We start from the raw sequence: 18579 nt of genomic DNA, 5'->3' as shown, positions 1-18579 counted from the left end.
AATAGAGTGGTGCAGGAATTGGAATTTCTGAAGAGTGAGGTCAGGACAGAACAAAGGGCGTGGCAGACATAACAGCTGTGGAGTAAGCAGATGAAGCATTTGCCGGTGTGGTCACTGTTGTAAAGCCACCTTGGTGATGATTAGAATAAGTCATTGACACTCAGGTCTGGCTCTGACAGGCCACTAGTTTTGGGAATTTATCAGTTTTAAACAGCCAGAACAAACAGAGAGGGGAGGGACTGGAATTAGAATCAGAAATACTAGAGGCTGTCACTGAGAGGTGGATAAAATGGCTTGGATGTGTTAAAATGGAGTAATTTCCACCTATCTGTGATTTGATGTCAGACGAGTAAACTGATAGCACACCAATAGTTGTTTACTTGTGGTTACTGAGGTGGGTGGCATCAGCATATTTGTGAGATTTTGTAGATACACCACAGAAAGCATTCTATCCGCATGCGTCATGGCTTGGTATGTCAACTGCTCTGCCCAGGACTGTAAGAAACTACAGAGAGCTGTGAACGCAGTCCAGTCCATCTCGCCAGCCAACCTTCCATCCATTGACTCTATCTATTCTTCTCAATGCATCAGAAAGGCAGTCATCATAATCAAAGACCCCTCTCACCCTGGTTATAATCTCTTCCAACCTCTTCTGTCAGGCAGAAGATACAAAAGGTTAATGACACATACCAACAAATTCACAAACCGCTTCTTCCCCATGATTATTAGTCTTCAGGATGGGCCTCTCAAACTTTAAACCTAGCATTGATCTCACTTTTTGTGCCCCTTCTCTGCAGCTGTCATATTTTATTTCTCACTCTAATGCACTTTGTTTGGTAAGATCTGCCTATACTGCATGCAAACAAATCTTTTCACTGTACCCAGGTACATGTGACACCAATAAATTAAATTTTAAAAAATAATTAATCCAATGTTTACTGGGAAGGGACACTTTTAACTTGAAAGAAATAAGGGAGATAGGAATTAACTGAGCACTAGTGGGACTCATCATTGGGCAAATTTGTTTTTATTTACTGATGTCAATGTGCAACATTCTGGTGAAACTGCCTTATGGCCAATTGATATCTTTATATTTTAACACACAGAAGGAAATAGGCCCTTCAACCTCAATGTAACCTCTGGTCCAGGAAAGGGGAGAGAATTTAGATAACGTTATCTTCCAGATGCCTGTCTCATGAATCCTATAACAGCGTCACCACATGTGGATATTCAGTTAGCGTTTTCCATAGAAAGTGATGGAGCCCATTGACTATGTTGGGATATGGGTTGGCATATTTAAGTATTTGAATAATCATAGCTCTGTTGCCATGTAACTATGTTGGATGCAAGGAACTACAGGATCTGAAGCCAAATCCACAATTATTTCTGGAAGGAACATGAAGGCTGCACCCAAAAACTCATTTCATTCAAATGTTTTCATAGAATATCAGCAGCAATGCTCCTTTCCTTTCTCCTAATGTTATCAGATGCATCTATTCCCTGTCCTCTCACATTTCAAATTCAGAATTAAGCATTGCTAACCCTAAGATTGTTAGAACAAAATGAATTATTTCTGGAATTATGAAAATAAAACAAAACATGATGGAAATACACAACTGACATGTCAGAATGCACAGGGATCTATAGCAGGGGGTGGTTTTTTTGCCTTAATTGGGATGTAAAAATGTTCTGTGTAAAGCTTGATTATTTTGTGGAAATGGCCTTGACACTTTGGGAATGTTTATCAAACTTTACCATCCAGCCATGACGTTAATTCAATCAAAGTTGCCTAATAACTGTTTCCATTGTAAATGCCTATAGATTGGTATCACTAAAAAATACATATAGATGGTTTTAATATAGACTTGATAAATGTGATCCTCTGGACAAGATATGATCACACAAGTAGTTTAGAGAGGAATTTTGTGTTTGCTTTAAAATAAGAATGAAATATGGCAGACATGGAAAATCTGAAAGGAACAAAGAAAATACTAGAGAAACTCATCGGATTGGTGGCATCTGTGAAAAGCAAAACAGAGTTAACATTTCAAGTCAGTATATCCAGTTCCAATGAAGAGTCAAACATACTTGAAACTTTAAATCACTGAGATAGATCACTTCTGAAGAAGAGTCCCGACCCGAAACCTCTGCTTTCCTGCTCCACTGATGCTGCCTGGCCTGCTGTGTTCCTCCAGCTCCACACTGTGTTATATTTGAAACTTTAAGTCTGTTTTTCTCTCTCTACAAATGCTGCCACCTGCTGAGTCTCTCCAGCATTCTCTGTGTGTTTTTAAAAATTTCTTTACTTCATTTGTCTGGTTTCCCTTCTTGATTCTTTGCTTGTTCTGCCAGGATATGACACCGTGACAAGTACTGTTGGAATTGTGAGGTTGGAAGGGCAAGAGACATCACAGGAAGTGTCTGTAACTTGCATCAGGAACATTGAATCCCTACTGTGTGGAAGCAGATCATTCAGCCCATCAAATCCATACTACCCCTCTGAAGAGCACCCCACCCCGGCTCCTGTATTTCCCACCTAGCCAGCACATATTTGGACTGTGGGAGAAAATCCATGCACTTAGGGGGAGAAAATGCAGACTCCACACAGTCAGCCAAGGCTAGAATTGCTAACTACTGAGCCACCATGCCACCTCAGCATGGTACAGACCTTGATAGCACATCTACCCTGCTTCTGCCTGTAACTTTCCTTGTTTTTCTGAAGTCGAGAAGTGAATGGAACTTTATCAGTCTTATCAGTTTACCAGAAATTACCTTCTCTCTAAAAACCCAATGTAAAGACAATATTGAAATATAATTATCTACAGGTGTAGAATACAGCCAAATTTGGAGCAGGCTTCAGGACACCTCCATTAACCTTGGTAGTTATGTGTAGCCAAGTTCAATAATGCAATGATTTGCCCAATTGATAAACTGTCATAGAAATCTTCCCCTTCATTCTGATGCTATGAATAGCTGTGCCCTGAGACACGATGGGCCAAGGCTTCGTCAATGTTATATTTAGCATGAGAGGTGATGTGAAGCTATTGAGAGATACAGGTGGTATTTGATAAGTACTTATTAAAACACCCATCAAGTATAACCTGCAGGTTCAACTTTTGAATTGCAGTATTTTTGTGGTCAATGTCAATCTCAACTGTAACTGAAGCTAACACCTTTGCCTTAGAGATAGAAAATTGCCCACTCTGGGGATTTGAGTACAACAGTAATGTGATACTTCAGTGAAATGTTGAAGATGAGTTACAAGGCTGGAGATGTCATCCTTTGGCAGTGATGTGAAACCAAGGTTCCTACCTTCCTCCCGATGGATGGAAAAAATATTATGGCTTATTTTTCAAAAGGGGAGCAGGGAAATTACTTCTGGTATCCTGGCCAATGCTTATCTCTCAACAAGGTATTACTAATGTTTGTTTATTATTAAGTTGCTGAGATCTTGCTGTGTGCAAATTGGCTGTTGCGTTTCCTCAATGTCAACTTGGCTATGAAGCCATTTGGGGGATTTGGAGATTTTGAAAGGTATGCAAACCCTTCTATTTTGTATAGACAAAACACATCAATCTCAACAATATTCTGATGCTACACTCTAAAAATGGATCATTTCCTTAAAAATATCTTAGGCAGCTGTGATTTCATAAGGGCTTTAAGCCAATGTTGCATTGAAGCTGTTGGCAGTTGCTGTCTCATTGGAAGAATGAGGAACTCTGCACATGAATGTGAGGTTAACATTGGTAGAGAATTAATAATTCTCCACAAACAATACAAAGTATGGGAACACGAAGGATTGAAAAGCTGAGATGCAGTTAGAGGAAGTGAAAAGCATTAAACATTCCCAACTTTCATAACGTACACCCTTTTCTAAGGAAGGTTGACCAGTTTGTGCAGTATCAAGTTACATTGTTATGAGTTGGGCAATTCAGATTAAGACTGCCCGCACTGTGTTCAGCTGGGACCATTAAAGCTGCCTCTCACACTTCTTGTTAAAATGTGAATACCATTAGCTTGGCAATTTCACATTTCAGGGTCATACTACATGTTATCATGCATAGGGCTAAAACTGTTTGTCATATGTGTAAAACCTGTGGTGTAATCAGAAATTAAACAGAAAATGCTGTGAGTCTCAGCAAGCTAGACAGCAAATGGGAAGAGAGGAAGAGGGTTTATGCATAGGATTTAATGGACGGAGTGGGTAGGGGTGGCATTCCAGTTTATGGTGGACGTTGAAATAAATGGGTTCTGTCTGGCCACAAGATAACTCCCTTCCACCTCCCAGAGCTTCCAAGTTTCTTTTTACCTTGCGCTATACTGACAGCACGTTGCTGCACATACTTCACCCTGATTGTGAAAACTCACCACATTGAACTTACCCTCAACTTTCCTCTGTGCAACCTGAGCTCTAAGATTGCACCTTAGCAATGCTCACCTGCTCTTCCACTCTCAGCGAATGGAGGCCCAAGTGATGGTCATCACTGAACCTCATCTGTAAGCCTATCATTGTCTCCACTGCGGTTCTGCATGCTCGCAGGCACATTGAGTTTCCCCCAAATTGCTGTTTGCTTGAATGAACAGTCAGGTATGTAGATATGCTCTATCCGTTACATTAACATCTCAGCCTATTGTAAACCAAAGCATCAACTCACCATTACAGAGCCCTATTGACAAGTCTGACCTGTGTGTCTGCACAAAAACACACCTTTATGTGATAACGCTGAGAAAGCTTAGCTGTGGTTAATTCGCCAACACACCTAACAGGCACAGCAAGGAATGCAAGCAAGGCAAAATATGGAAGCTGTGAACATACAGGTAAATGCTAAGTGAGTGATCGCCAAGTGACCAAGCATAAAGCCCTGAGATAAAACAGAGAATGGTGAAAGATGAAGATCTGTTAAACAGCAGAAGGTAATGGAGAAACTCTATGGATCTGGTAGCATCTATGGAGAGAGATACAGCGTTAACATTTCAAGTCCAGTGACTGTAGCATCTAGGAGAAGGTAGTTTTTATGCCGAAGTCAGGGGGTGGGGTGGGGTGGGGAGGGTGGGTTAGAGAATAGGTCAAGATAGAGTGCAGAGGGAGATAAAAAAAGTTATGCAGACAAAATACTCTTTAAAAATGACCCCGAGTTTGCGGTTGCCTGCCACTTCAACATACTACCATGTTTCCTGGCTAATATTACTGCCTCGGGCCTACTGCAATGAGGCACAGTGCAAGCTGGAAGAACAGCATCTCATTTTTCACCTGGGGACCCTGCAGCCTTTAGGATAAGATTACAATAATTTCAGAGCCTGAATACCTCCTTCGATGTCCCTTACCCACTTCCATAACAAAGGCCCTGATATGGGTTGTTTTCAGCACAGCCAACCAATTCTTTACAAACTCATAGTCACCATTATCAGATTTTCTCCTCTTGATTACCATCGCCCATCCCTTTCTCTGCCTAACTGCTTCCCTCTCTATTCGGGCTCTGTCTCCACCTATTTGCTCAATCTGCCCCTTCCCCCCCCACTTCCTGACATCAGCAGATGTGCCACCTTGTCTTAACTACAGTCAGCTCTGTGGAAGGTTCACAGGACTTGAAACATTAACTCTGCTTTCTCCCTCCACAAATGCTGCCACATTTGGTGAATTTCTCCAGCAATCCTGAGATGCAGCTTGGTACATTTCCTGAGCTGATTGCCTGTTTTTGTGTGTGAATTGGCCTTGCTGCAGCTTTTCAATGATAGCTTCCCCCTCTCATGCAAGTCTGTGCTTCCTGAGCATCTGTGAGTAGATCAGAGTGGTGCCGTGATGGTCATTAGGGGTCGGCAAATGCCAATGTCCCCATGCATGAGGGCTGCATGTGGCTAGTGCCCAAGGATCATGCCCCCAAGATTCTGTTTGGTGCTGACCAACATGGAGACTGGTAGCAGCCAATGGCAAAGCTGTAGTTGCCAGGTCCCGGCTCTGATTTCTACGCTGAGAATTCTCAATATCTGGCTTCTTAGGTCAGATCAGAAGCTGAATTTGATGAGGCAAGTTGCAGCTATAATAAGGCATTAACAACCTTTAATTCCCTTGAATTGGCAATACACTACTGCCAATGAACACCCGTCTTGCTGCTTGGCATAAGTATAATTGATGCAATGGGTGTCTCCCGACTTTGTGATAGACCTCATTGGTCACCCCCATCTCATTCTGCCACAAATCTCACTCAGACCCCTAAAACATTCTGTCCTGGATCTTCAAACCTCCCACAGCTAGCAACAATATGAAAGAGGGCATGTCCTGTCTTTTTTTTCTGACAGAGATTCCCAGGGGCCAGTGCATTTCTTTGATGGTCAGGGTCAGACAATCTCAGAAGACAAACACACTGGTGTTGGTTTAGATGGACCATTGTAAGCAGAGGCAATCCACTTAATCGCTGCTCGGATAATTCAGTCTGGTAAGTTCAGTTGTGTCAGTCTCTTGTGCAAGTACGTGTGACACTCATGCCACATTCAAACTAAATTGGTTTAATACATGTCTCACAACTACATAGTGTCGCCAACTCAGAAACAGACTATTTAGTCTGGTTGACACATCTGAAGGGTTCTCCTCAAGACAAGTCTGCTTCCAGCTTTCTTTAACTGACCCCATCAGCAAATGTTTCCATTTCCTTTTCCCTTGTCAGCTTATGTAGCTTCCTCTTAAATGGATCTTTTCAATTTAGTTTAACCTTTTTAATCACCTCCACTACTCGTGGTGGCTCATTTCACACTCTAAGTACTCTCTGGGCAAAAATGTTTCTCTTGAATTCCTTCTTGGATTGATTAGTCACTATCTTATATTTATGACCTGAGTTCTGAAATCACCTGTTTGTATTTCTGTCTTGTTAACATGAAACCTTCCCCCAGCACCATTCTATTAACTTTCATGATTACTTTCTCATCTGTACAGTAGTATTTTATGATTTCCGTACATGGTGGCCAAAATCTCATTACACTTCCACAGTTCCTGGTTTCTCACCATGAAAAAATATCCACTTTGTCCTCCTTGGATTCAGAATAAATGCTGTCATGCTTCCCAACATTGAACACTTTTGACCCTGTATTATCCACTCAATTAATTTGTATGCATCACTTTCTGGTGCTGTCTACCCAACTCACTGCACCTCTTCGCATCTGCAAACATACATATACAATTCTCCATTCCTTCATCCAGTTCATTGATCTAAGCATGGTGAAAATCTGAGAGCCCAGTACAAATTCCTGGGGAATGAGTATCTTCAGATCTGACCAATCAAGGAACTCTTTATCTGTAACAAGAACAGACGTTGTTGGAAAGCTCAGCAGGCCTGGCAGCCTCTGTGAAGAGAAAATCAGAGTTAACATTTCGGGTCCAGTGACCCTTCCTCAGAACCCTTGAACTCTGCCTGTGTGAGAGCATATCTACTGGATTTTAAAGATGCTCATGAAGTGTGTATTTGGCTTGGTTTGCATGATTCTTTGTGTGTGTGTGTGTGTGTGTGTGTGTGTGTGTGTGTGTGTGTGTGTGTGTGTGTGTGTGTGTGTGTGTGTGTGTGTGTGTGTTTGTGTGTGTGTGTGTGTGTGTGTGTGTGTGTGTTTTTGTTTGTTTGATTGATTGATTGATTGATTGATTGATTGATTGGGCCCGCATTCACGAGAGCTTAAAAAGTTGTGGATAGGTTGAATAGACAAAGTCTTTTTCCCTGGGGAGGGACGTGAGGAGTCCAAAATGTGAGGGCATCGGTTTACCGTGAGAGGGGAAAGATTTAAAAGGGATTTAAGGAACAACTTTTTCATGCAGAGACTGGTGCGTGTATGAAATGAGCTTCCAGAGGAAGTGGTGGAGGCTGGTACAATTACAACACTAAAAAGGCATCTGGATGGGTTTATGAATAAGAAGGCTTTAGAGGGATATGGGCCAAATGCTGGCAAATGGGACTAGGTTTATTTCGGAAATCTGGTCAGCATGGATAAATTGGACCGAAGGTTCTATTTCTGTACTGTACAGCTGTATGGCTCCATGACTCTATGAGAAGGGATCTGATTGAAACGTATAAACTTCTAACAGCACTGGACAGACTAGATGGAGGGAGGAAGTTTCGCCTGACTCGTGAGTCTAGAACCAGGGTACACAATCTCAGGTTATGGAGAAAGCCATTTAGGACTGAGGTAAGGAAACATTTCTTTCATTAAAGGATGGTCAGCTATGGAATTTGTTAGCACGGATAACTATAGAGCCTGGGTCACTGTGTATATTCAGTAAAGAGATTGATAATATTTTGGATTTTAAAGTCATCAAGGGGTATGCAGAAAAAGTGGCAGTATGACATTGAGATAGAGGATCAACCATGATCATATGGAATGGTGGAGTAGGATGAGCAGCGTGCTACTGCTTATAGTTTCTATGTTTCTGTTACAACCAACTTTGGATCTTCCTTCCAGAATTGTGTTATAATTTTTTTATCTCTAACACTGTCAGTTAGACCACATCCATTCAAAAGGCTGTATTGCTAATAAATCTTTGAGGCTACCTCAACTCATTTTTGCCTTTGATGTCCTCTCATCTCATTGTGTTCATAGAATTCATCTGCTGTCTTTGGTCAGCTGATTTTGATCAAGTTTTCAGAGGACTTGAGTCTGCCTTTTAAATGCTGTGCAGAAATTTCATCAGAAAATCCTAGAAAAGGGATTGAATTTTACCCTGATGTGTCCAGAAAGATTCTCCATGAGCTGCTGCACAGAATTAGTGAGGCACCTCTAGGTTTTGCCAAACCTCCTGGATTGTTGTGCAATCTCCAGGAATCGTAGATTAACCTCTGAGAAACTCAACCCAGTAGTAAAACACAATGTTGGTGCATTAAAAGAATTTTTTTTTCATTTTCTTTGAAAAGTTTTGTTTATTAGTTTGAGAATTATTTGACGTGGGAAGAAGAAGCAGCCTAATGAGACTGGTCTGTTGGAGACGGGAGGCTATGCGATAAAATCTCCAGGAAAATGTCCAACCAGAGTTGCCAACTTTACTTGAGTATGGCTTCAATCTGTGTTTCAGTAAAAGTGCCCCATTTTGCAAAGACACAAAAGTAGAAATAGTTTAAAATTTTGTTACCAGCCTGCACAAATTTATGTTCGAAACATTTGTTTCCATTGTTCCCAATTTTGCCAGAAAACCAATGGAATTGGATTTCATATTGACCCATACCTTCCCATTAATGACAAGAATTTTTCTTCCTGAAATACTCGCATTACAGACCTTGTGGTGCCTTTCACAAAGTGAGAATTCGCATTTGCAGCAGTTGTAATTGAAATTTGGCATTTCAAGGAGTGTTGGAGAGGTGTTGGGAACAGAGGAAGAGCGGATGAGGATGTCCCAGAGGGAACAGTCCCTGCGAACAACTGACAGGGCAAGGCAGGGGAATATGTGTCTAGGGCACTGGTGTCTAGCTGGAGGTGGTGGAAATAGCAGCTTCTGCTTCTTTTGGCGTGGATGCTGATGGGGTGGCAAATGAGGAAATGTCCCCATGATGGTGGCTCAGCATGGAGGCTCAGTGGTTAACACTGCTGCCTCCTAGTGCCAGGGGCGTGGGTTTGATTCCACCCACGTGCGACTGTCTGTGTGGAGTTTGCACATTCTCCCAGTGTCTGAGTGGATTTCCTTTGGGTGTTCCAGTTTCATCTCACATCCCAAAGATGTGCAGGTTAGGTGGATTGGCCATGCTAAATTACCCATAGTGTACAGAGAGGTGTAGGTCAGGTGGCTTATAGGGGGATGGGTCTGTGTGGGGTGCTCTGAGTGCCGATGTGGACTTGTTAGGCCGAAGGGCCTGTTTCTACCCTGTAGTGATTCTATGACTCCTTTCCTTGCAATTTCAGAAATTGTAACAGCTGCCTGTTTACTTGTTCCTTCTTCACTATCTGAAGCTCCAGACCCACCTTTCAGGTGAAACAGCGATTTACCTGCCCTTCACTCAATCTAATCCATAGTACTCAATGCTCACAAAGTGGTCTCTGCAGTACTGGGGCGAGAAAATGTAGACTGGGTGACCGCTTTGCAGAACGCCTACCTACAGTCTGCCCATGAAACTAATCCTGAGGTTCCAGTTGCTGGCCACTTTAATACAGTGCCATGTTCCTTGGCCAATATTTTTACAATGGTCCAGCAAAGCTCAGCACAGGCTGGAACAACAGCACTTAATTTTCTGCTCTGGGACCATGCAGCTCTCAGAACTCAGTACTGAGATCAATAATTTTGCAGTCTGAGCACCTATTTCCATGTCCTTTACCCAACTTCACACTCCAGGCCCTGTTATAATACGAGCTATGTTCAGGACAGCCAACTCATTTACACCTACTTGTAGCCCCCATTATTAGTTTTTCTCCTTCCCTGGCTTACCATGATCTATTTCTTTAAATGTCTGTCTTTCTCTCTCTTTGGGCTCCATCTTCATATATCCACCCATCCTTTACCCTTCCCTACCAATCCCATATCTTCAGCATATATACCCCTTTTCCCCAGGGCTACTAACAGTTCTAAAGAAGGATCATTGGACCCCAAACAGTAATTCTGTTTCCTCCCCAGAGCTGCTGCCAGAACTGCAGAGTTTCTCCAACAATTTATTTTCACTTGTTTTTGTTCGCCCGTTATTGCTGATGGAATCACAGAATCCGTACTGTGCGGAAGCAGGCCATTCAGTCCATCAAATCCACACCTCCCCAAAGAGCAGCTCACCCAGACCCATCCCATCCCTGTAATCCTGCATTTCCCATAGTCTATGCACCCATCTTCCACATCTCTGGACACTATAGGGCAGTTTACCACAGCTAATCCACCAGTTCTACACATCCAGGGACACTACAGATAACGTAGCATGACCAATTACATAGTCTGCAATCTTTGGTCTGTGGGAGGAAACACTAGCACCCGGGAGGAAACCTACACAGAGCCAGGGAGAAAGCACAAACTCAACGCAGATAGCCACCGAGGCTGGTATCAAAACTGGATCCCTGACCCTGTGAGGCAGCAATGCTAAGCACTGAGGACCACCCTGGCACTCTACAGCTGAGGGTCATACTATGTTGGAAAAATGGAGACAAGTGGAATTAGATGGGTCAGGACCATAGCACCTCTAATAATTTACACAATTTTGCTTGAAAGATTCAGGCTTCATTTTGATTGAAAATTCAATTGTTGGAAAATTTCCAATGCAAAAAAGAATGAATACCACCACGCTGCCCCACAAGTGCTAGTCACATGCGTTTTTGTTTGCCTTCAGTGGGCTTGTTAACAGGATCTCAGAAAAAGGGTTTTGCTTTTTCAAAATTCTGATCTCCTGCCTTGCTACCTGGCAGGCTTTCTGTGAAACCAGAGTTTGTCTCTTAGTGATCTTTTATTCTTATAAAACAAAGTCATTTGGAGATAAATATCAGCTGGAGCCAAGAAAGTGCACACACACCATAAAATTTGAAAAATGAACTGTCCCTGAAGAAATCTATCTGGCTCCCCTTCCCAGGCTACAGGCAGGGAAGAAATATATTGACTGGTTTCAGAGAGCAAGGAGGGGGATTTTCCTCGCTGGATCAAAGAAATAAAACTCAATAAATGTCTAAACTCTAAGCTTGCCAAGGTCCGTATCTCAAATATGTGTAGCAAACATGTCACTTTGGACATGCCACTCACCTTTAAGAGTGAAGTGACTCACAATGAGGGTAGCGACTGATTTGCTATTGTTTTGCCTTTGCTATGGACTAATTTCTGTTAGAAATTTGTTTAAAATAACCTGTGAAACTCCCAAGCAGCCTATGTAAGCCCTAGCATGCTGCAAGAGGTTGGAAGATGTTCTTAAGACTATACTCTCCTCTCGTGAAATGTGAACAACAGCAATACATCCTTGAAACCCCAAAAGAGGTCTCCATTACTGAGCACATGCCTCATTGTGTTAAGTTACATTGGTCTTGGCTTGGAAAGTGCAGATTTAGCACTGGTTACAAGCCAAGGCTTGAAACTGGAAAAAGTTGAGCAGTGTAAAAAGGGAGAAATTAAATTCTGAAAGTTAAAAAGAGAAACAGCCCAAAGCACAGGTTGCTTTTATCCAGAAAACTAGCAGAATAGACCCCATTTCTAAAGAATCGATAGAATCTTGAAATAATTCCAGCACAGGGCATTCAACCATTCACAGCTGGAGCAGCTCTCCACAAGAACAATTCATCTAGAAAGCCATTCCTCTTCCCCATCCCAGCCTACAAACCTCTTCTGTTTAAGTGCTTGTTGATACTCTATTGAAAGCTCCAAGTGAATCTGCCTGCATTGCATTATTAGGCAGAATCATAACCACTCACTGCTTAAAAATGTTGCCTTTTGCCAACCACTGTAAATCAATGACCTGTCATTTCTCTCTGTTTCACCAGTTGGAACCGTTTCCCTCAATCTACCCAGTCCAGGTTCCTTATGATTTTGAAAACCTGTCAAGAACATTTTCCAAAGGAGTTAGATACTGTCTTAAGGCTAAATGGATCAATCGGTAGAGGGACATGTCAGGAAAAGCGTACTGAGCTGGATGATCAGCCATAATCATGTTGACTTGGAGCAGCACAGTAGCTCAGTGGTAAGCACTGTTGCCAGAGACCTGGGTTCATTTCCACTCTCAGGTGACTGTTTGCATGGGTTTCCTCTGATTTCTCTCATTTCCTTCCCCCATACTGCAGTGCGCAAGTTAGGTGCATTGGCCACGCTAAATTGCCCATAGTGTATCAGGATGTGCAAGCTAAGAGGGTTAAGCCATGGCAAAGGCAGAGTTACAGGGATAGGTAGGTCTGGATGTGATGGGCCAACCTGCCCGTTTTCACATTGTAGAGATTCTGAGTTATTGAGCAGGTTCAAAGGGCTGAATGGCTACTCAACCCTATTTTCTATGTTTCTATCAAATTTCCTCTGAGAAGAACACACCTTCATCACTCTTCATCAAATTCCGGTCTTTCATCACTGGAACCATTCACATAAAACTTTTCTACACCTCCTCTAAAGCCTTCAGATCGTTTAGGTTAGGTCACAATTTTATAAAGGCTGATCAGGACTCCATTAACTCACCATAACCTTATTAGAAAAAATAGAAATTCTGAAACTTATTTGGGCATCACACCAGTGAAACATTTCAATCATAAATCCAACCAATGCAGTATCTGACCAAAGAATATATCGTTATTAGAGCAAATCTGTAAAGATTAAATGTGAAAAAGGTCAAAGATTTTCTAAGCCTCAGCCAAAATACCCTTCATTCTGATAAACACAAAGTTAATGTTACTTTCTTTAAATCTCAGTTTTTTACAATGCATCAGTCAAGATAAGCAATCATGGATGGAGTCTCTGCTAATTATGTTTTGTAACTGGTAACTATGTGTTATGTAATAGTAGACTGTTAGAAGGGAGGTGATAACAGATCAATATTTTTCCTGAAGGCAATTATCTTAAATCTCTTTGGTGGCTTCTCCAAGTGATCTAGTTCAGATTGTGGCGAACTTAGTATGTGCTTTGAAGTCTCATGAAATTACGTTCTAGAAATAGTGCTTATTCAGTTATACAAATGATTAACAGTCAAGGACCTGTTGGATTGAATGGCTTGTTCCTGTTCTATAAAGTTCTGTGTAATTCTATTGCACGTCCATTTCTCAGATGCTTGTAAGAAATTTGGCCTGCATATCAGTCTGCAGAAGACGGAAGTCATATACCAGCCTTTTACCAAAATATGCAGACAGCTACAGGCCAGGCTGAAACCCAAACAATGAGAGTCAGTCAGTTGTTGCTTTTTTTTTCTGCTATGGCCTGTGGCACTGGGAAAAGCCGGGATAATCAGAAATGCCGTATTTTAAACGGCAGTAGCTGAGAGAAAGGGAAAGCAACTGAAGGATCAATAAGTAGGAGGGAGGAGTCATTGAGGGAGTTAAAGAGGAAGGAAGGAGTGGTGGAGGGGAAAAGATGTGAGACGAAGTTGGTAGACAAGATTGTTAAGCTAAATGATTTGAGAGTGAAGATGGTCTCACAGTGGGCTAGTAATCCAAACGCTCTGCATAATACCCCGACGATCCAAGTTTTAACCCTTCCACAGCAACTGGTGGGGTTTAAATTCAGTTAATAAATTTAGAATAACAACTTCAACAATGCTGATAATGACAAGCATCTTCAACTGTTGTAAAATGACATATGGTTCTCTAATGTCCTTTAGGCTGCCCTATCCAGCCTGGCCTATAAGATGATGACTGTGAAATAGCCAACCACTCAGTTGATGGGCAATTAGGGCCGGGCAATAAATGCTTGGCTTTGCCAGCCGGGAAGAAAAGTTAAGGAGAGAGTTAAGCAGAAGGGCATAGAGACTCAGGAATATTTGTGGTCTCGAATATGAAAAGTGAGAATAGAAAACTTTATATTTTACACAGAAAACAGGTGGACCTGTGTCACGGGGGTTTTACTGGTTCACTTTTATTTAATACAATGCAAAATACCAACTATTTTGATGAGGTTTCATTCTTGGTACAAGGAAGGGTTAAGAGGAAGCCTTGACTGGCCTACAATAGAAATACTGTCTGCTTGAATTGTGAAGTCTTGCATTCAGCTCTGTAATCTGTGGCTGGAACTGCAGTATGAAAGCACGTTGTTAGGGCCACCTAGCAATGGGGAAGCAGGAAGAATATGGTTTCCTGTTGCCATCATCACCTGTGATTATTTCCTCTGGTAGGAATGTACAAGGTTTCCAGTGAAACAGCTCACTTTTAATTGGTGCACAATGGACTGTGATCTGGGTAATTAAACTCTCTCTGATGGATAGTATCCAGTCCCAGGGAATCGAGGTTTTCTGTCCTGCTGTGTCTGTGCTGAACATTAGCAAAATATAAACTAGTCGCTGGGGAAATCATTCCCTGAATAAACAGCTGAGAGGGTCTTTCTATGAGATGGTCCATTTCATTTTGTTCCTTTTTATTATTGGCAATGTGTAGATTTACATTAGCGAACGAAAGCAGCTTCAGATCATCTCCCCACAGGTACCTGAAAGAATGAGTGCCCACATGAAAGAGTAAAAGCTCCAAAGAACATTAACAATGGTGCTCAAAACCCCTCAATTCTGACATTCCGTCGTTTATCAAACTCAACTGTGGTCCCATAGGTATCCAAGACAGGAGACATCAGGAGCTGATTAACGGAAATTTCTACTGACTCTCACTGATCCAGATGGGATTTATCTGGCAAATGGTGAGAACGTAAATATGAATTCAAAAGCAAAGCCTGCATGTTGAAGCGGCAGTTGGCATTTTGTTCTCAAAAGGTGAATCGGGAACTCACCAAAGATCTCAAGGCACAAAGGGAGAGATCCATGCCTGGGTGCAAATGTTATATTTGTGTGGTTTATTCACTTAAATAAGTGAAATGGTTATTTGGAGAATCATAGAATCCCCATAGTGTGGAAGCAGACCATTCATCCCATCATGCCTATGCCAACCCTCTCCCAGGCCCAACCCATCCCCCCCTCTCATCCTATCCCTGTAATCCTGCATTTCCAATGGCTAATCCACCTAGCCTGCACATCTCTGGACACTATGGGCAATTTAGCATGGCCAATCCACCTAGCCTGCACATCTTTGGCCATGAGCCATACAACCATACAACCATGATGGCTGAATAGCCTCTTTCTAGACTTTTAATAGATGCAACTGCAGTTGTGCAATCATTTTTTAACGCTACAACATCAAATGTTATGAATTTCTTTCCTTTCTTCAATCTTTACCAGCCTTCCTCTGTTTCATGCTAGGACATGGTTCTGCAGTTGTTGGCAGCTCTCTGCTCTGGTGCCGTATTGAAGTTGTTATTCTTCATGAGTAAGTGGGTTAATGATTGCCTACAGGCACGGTAACTATGGGGGGGCAACATTCAAGCTCACTCTGTCTTCATTGGAAGTTGCAAACAATGTCCCCTGCATGCGTCTGTTGTGGTGCACAACCAGATTTCTCAATGCACGGTAACTATACGTTGCTCTGAGCATCCACAAAGGTGATGTACTTAATATGGAGTGAAGCATTTCCACTATCTCCCAGGCTACTGTGCAAAACCATGCATTTGCTTAACTTGAAAAGTGACATTGGGATTTTGGTCCATATGTTGGAAGGATTACCATCCCACATGTGAATATAATTTAGGGCGTGCTAATTTCTGGAACTGTGAGCAGTGAGCAGGCATGGCCATTGGCAGCCTGTCTTGAAATTGCTGATTAATGACCCAATCATCTGAAACATTTTTGTATCTTGCTGCATTTTTCAGCATCAGATGTGAAAAGTTTTGGGAGTATTTGAATGACAGCGATGTCATAGTGACACAAACAGTAGAAGGAAAGGCATGGCAATCATGGCACTGGTAGCAATCCTGTTTGCTTTATAAACTTATTTTAAGCTTACTTGAGACTTTGTTTTAAACAAAAGAAAGACACTTTGAGGTTGGGGGAGATCTTTAAACTTATTGCCATGACTAACTTCCTGTCCATGGCATTGCCCCTCTGCGCAATACATGCCAACCTGAAGCTGATTCACATGAAGCCAGCCTTTCACACATTGACACCACCCAAACCCACATCCACTTCCATCCGGAAGGACAAGGTCAGTAGGTACGTGGGAACACCACTCTCTACAAGTTCCCATCCCAGCCACTCACCATCCTGAATTGGAAACACATCGCTGTGCTTTCACTGTTGCTGGGTCAAAATCCTGTAATTCTCACTCTCAGGGGATTCTGGGTCAACCCACAGTACATGGACTACAGTGATTCAAGAAAGCAGCTCACAACCACCTTCTCAAGGACTACTAGGGATGGACATTAAATGCTGGCTGGCCACGATGCCCAGGTCCAATGAATGAATAAAAAGCCTTTAAAAAAAACTTAGTCTCTCTGGAGAGCCACTCAGCAGTCACTCAATGCCTATTTGGATGAATTTGGTGGTTTTACCCAATTGGAAATACATTTAGACTGGTGGAGTAAGAAAAATGTATCTTTGAATGGTTTCTACCAAATTCTGACTTTTAATAACATTCCTCAAATATCATCTTGTGTGTTTCGCCCTCTGTAAATAACATGCAAAGCCACCCGAATACTTAACATTGTCATATGTGGGCCTTTTTAACCAGGGGTACTGTTATATAATTCTCTAATATATAATGTACTGCATATTTCAATCAGTCCCAGGCAAGTTTCTCCGATTTGTCTCAGTTTCAGACAAGATGTGGTCACTCTTCCTTTGGATACAAAACCCTGGAAACTCTAAGGATGTTGTTTAACCTCATTCACACTTTTCAGGAGTGCCTTTACAGGGGTTCACAGTGGGTAGTCACAGCTATGGCCTGGTATGCTGTCCTCTCTGACTTTCTTTGTCAGAGGTGCAAGTGCCTGACCAATGCCCTTGGTTTTTGCGATAGCTTCCAGCAGTTAGCCCGTGCATGCCCTTCCTTTAGGCAGTTCAAATACACAGGTTTCTTTGCTTTTCTTTTCTGTCCCAAGGAGTGCTCCTGACCTCCACTGAGTGCTCAGTTTCCTATCACTCTCAGAGATATCAAGGACTGCCGATGCTGGAGTCAGAGATAATACAGTGTGAAGCTGGAGGAACACAGCAGGCCTTTCTGAAGAAAGTGTCCCAGCCCCAAACATCCACTTCCTTGTTCCTCTGATGCTGCCTGGCCTTCTGTGTTCCTCCAGCTCCACACTGTGTTGTCATCTTCCTATCACTTTCTCCACTTCTATCCTTTCCAGTCGGTTGGATGTGTCTAAGGTAGGATTTCTTCTGAAACTGAGGTTTGTGGATCAACTGCTAAGCACCAACCAGTGTGGCTGCCCATTTAAAACCAGTCGCTCTCTGTTCATCAAAGTGTCTTCACTGGGAAATAGTTGGAGCTTTTCAAATCCTCAAGAAGAAATATTTCATGAGGGCTTTCATAACTGCCTTCTCATTTAAATGCTTGTATATACTGGTCAGAAGCAAGCTGTCCATTCTTTTCAAATTCCATGTGCATTGGTCAGGCTCGATTCCTCAGGGTACAGGATTTATTACAGTGCACCTTTAGCATTAACTGGAATGCACTTAAGATAGAATATTTTACTGCCTTGTAAACAATGATACTTTCCTCAGGCAACAGGGAATAAGCTTATCATAGAATCACTATAGTGTGGAAACAAGACATTCAGCCCAACAAGACCATACCACTCATCCAAAGAGCATCCCAGCCCTGATTTCCCATGTCTAAGTCACCTAACCTAAACATTCCGAGGCATCATGGGCAACGTAGCATGACCAATCCACCTAATCTGCACAGATTTGGACTGTTGGAGGAAACTGGAGCACCCGGACGAAACCCACATATACACAGAGAGAAGATACAAACGCCACACTGACAGTTGCCTGAGGCTGGAATCGAACCCGTGCTCATGGCGCTGTGAGGCAGCAGCGCTAACCATTGAGACACTGTGCCTGAAAGCTTACCCTGTGGTAATAACGATCATTGTTGGACTGGCCACTTTAAATGCTGCGCTACTTGAAAGAAACAAAATAAAATGCTTCCTAC

Source organism: Stegostoma tigrinum, chromosome 31 (assembly GCF_030684315.1).
Source record: "Stegostoma tigrinum isolate sSteTig4 chromosome 31, sSteTig4.hap1, whole genome shotgun sequence".
Classification (NCBI taxonomy): Eukaryota; Metazoa; Chordata; class Chondrichthyes; order Orectolobiformes; family Stegostomatidae; genus Stegostoma; species Stegostoma tigrinum.
Note: the sequence above shows the minus strand (reverse complement) of the source record.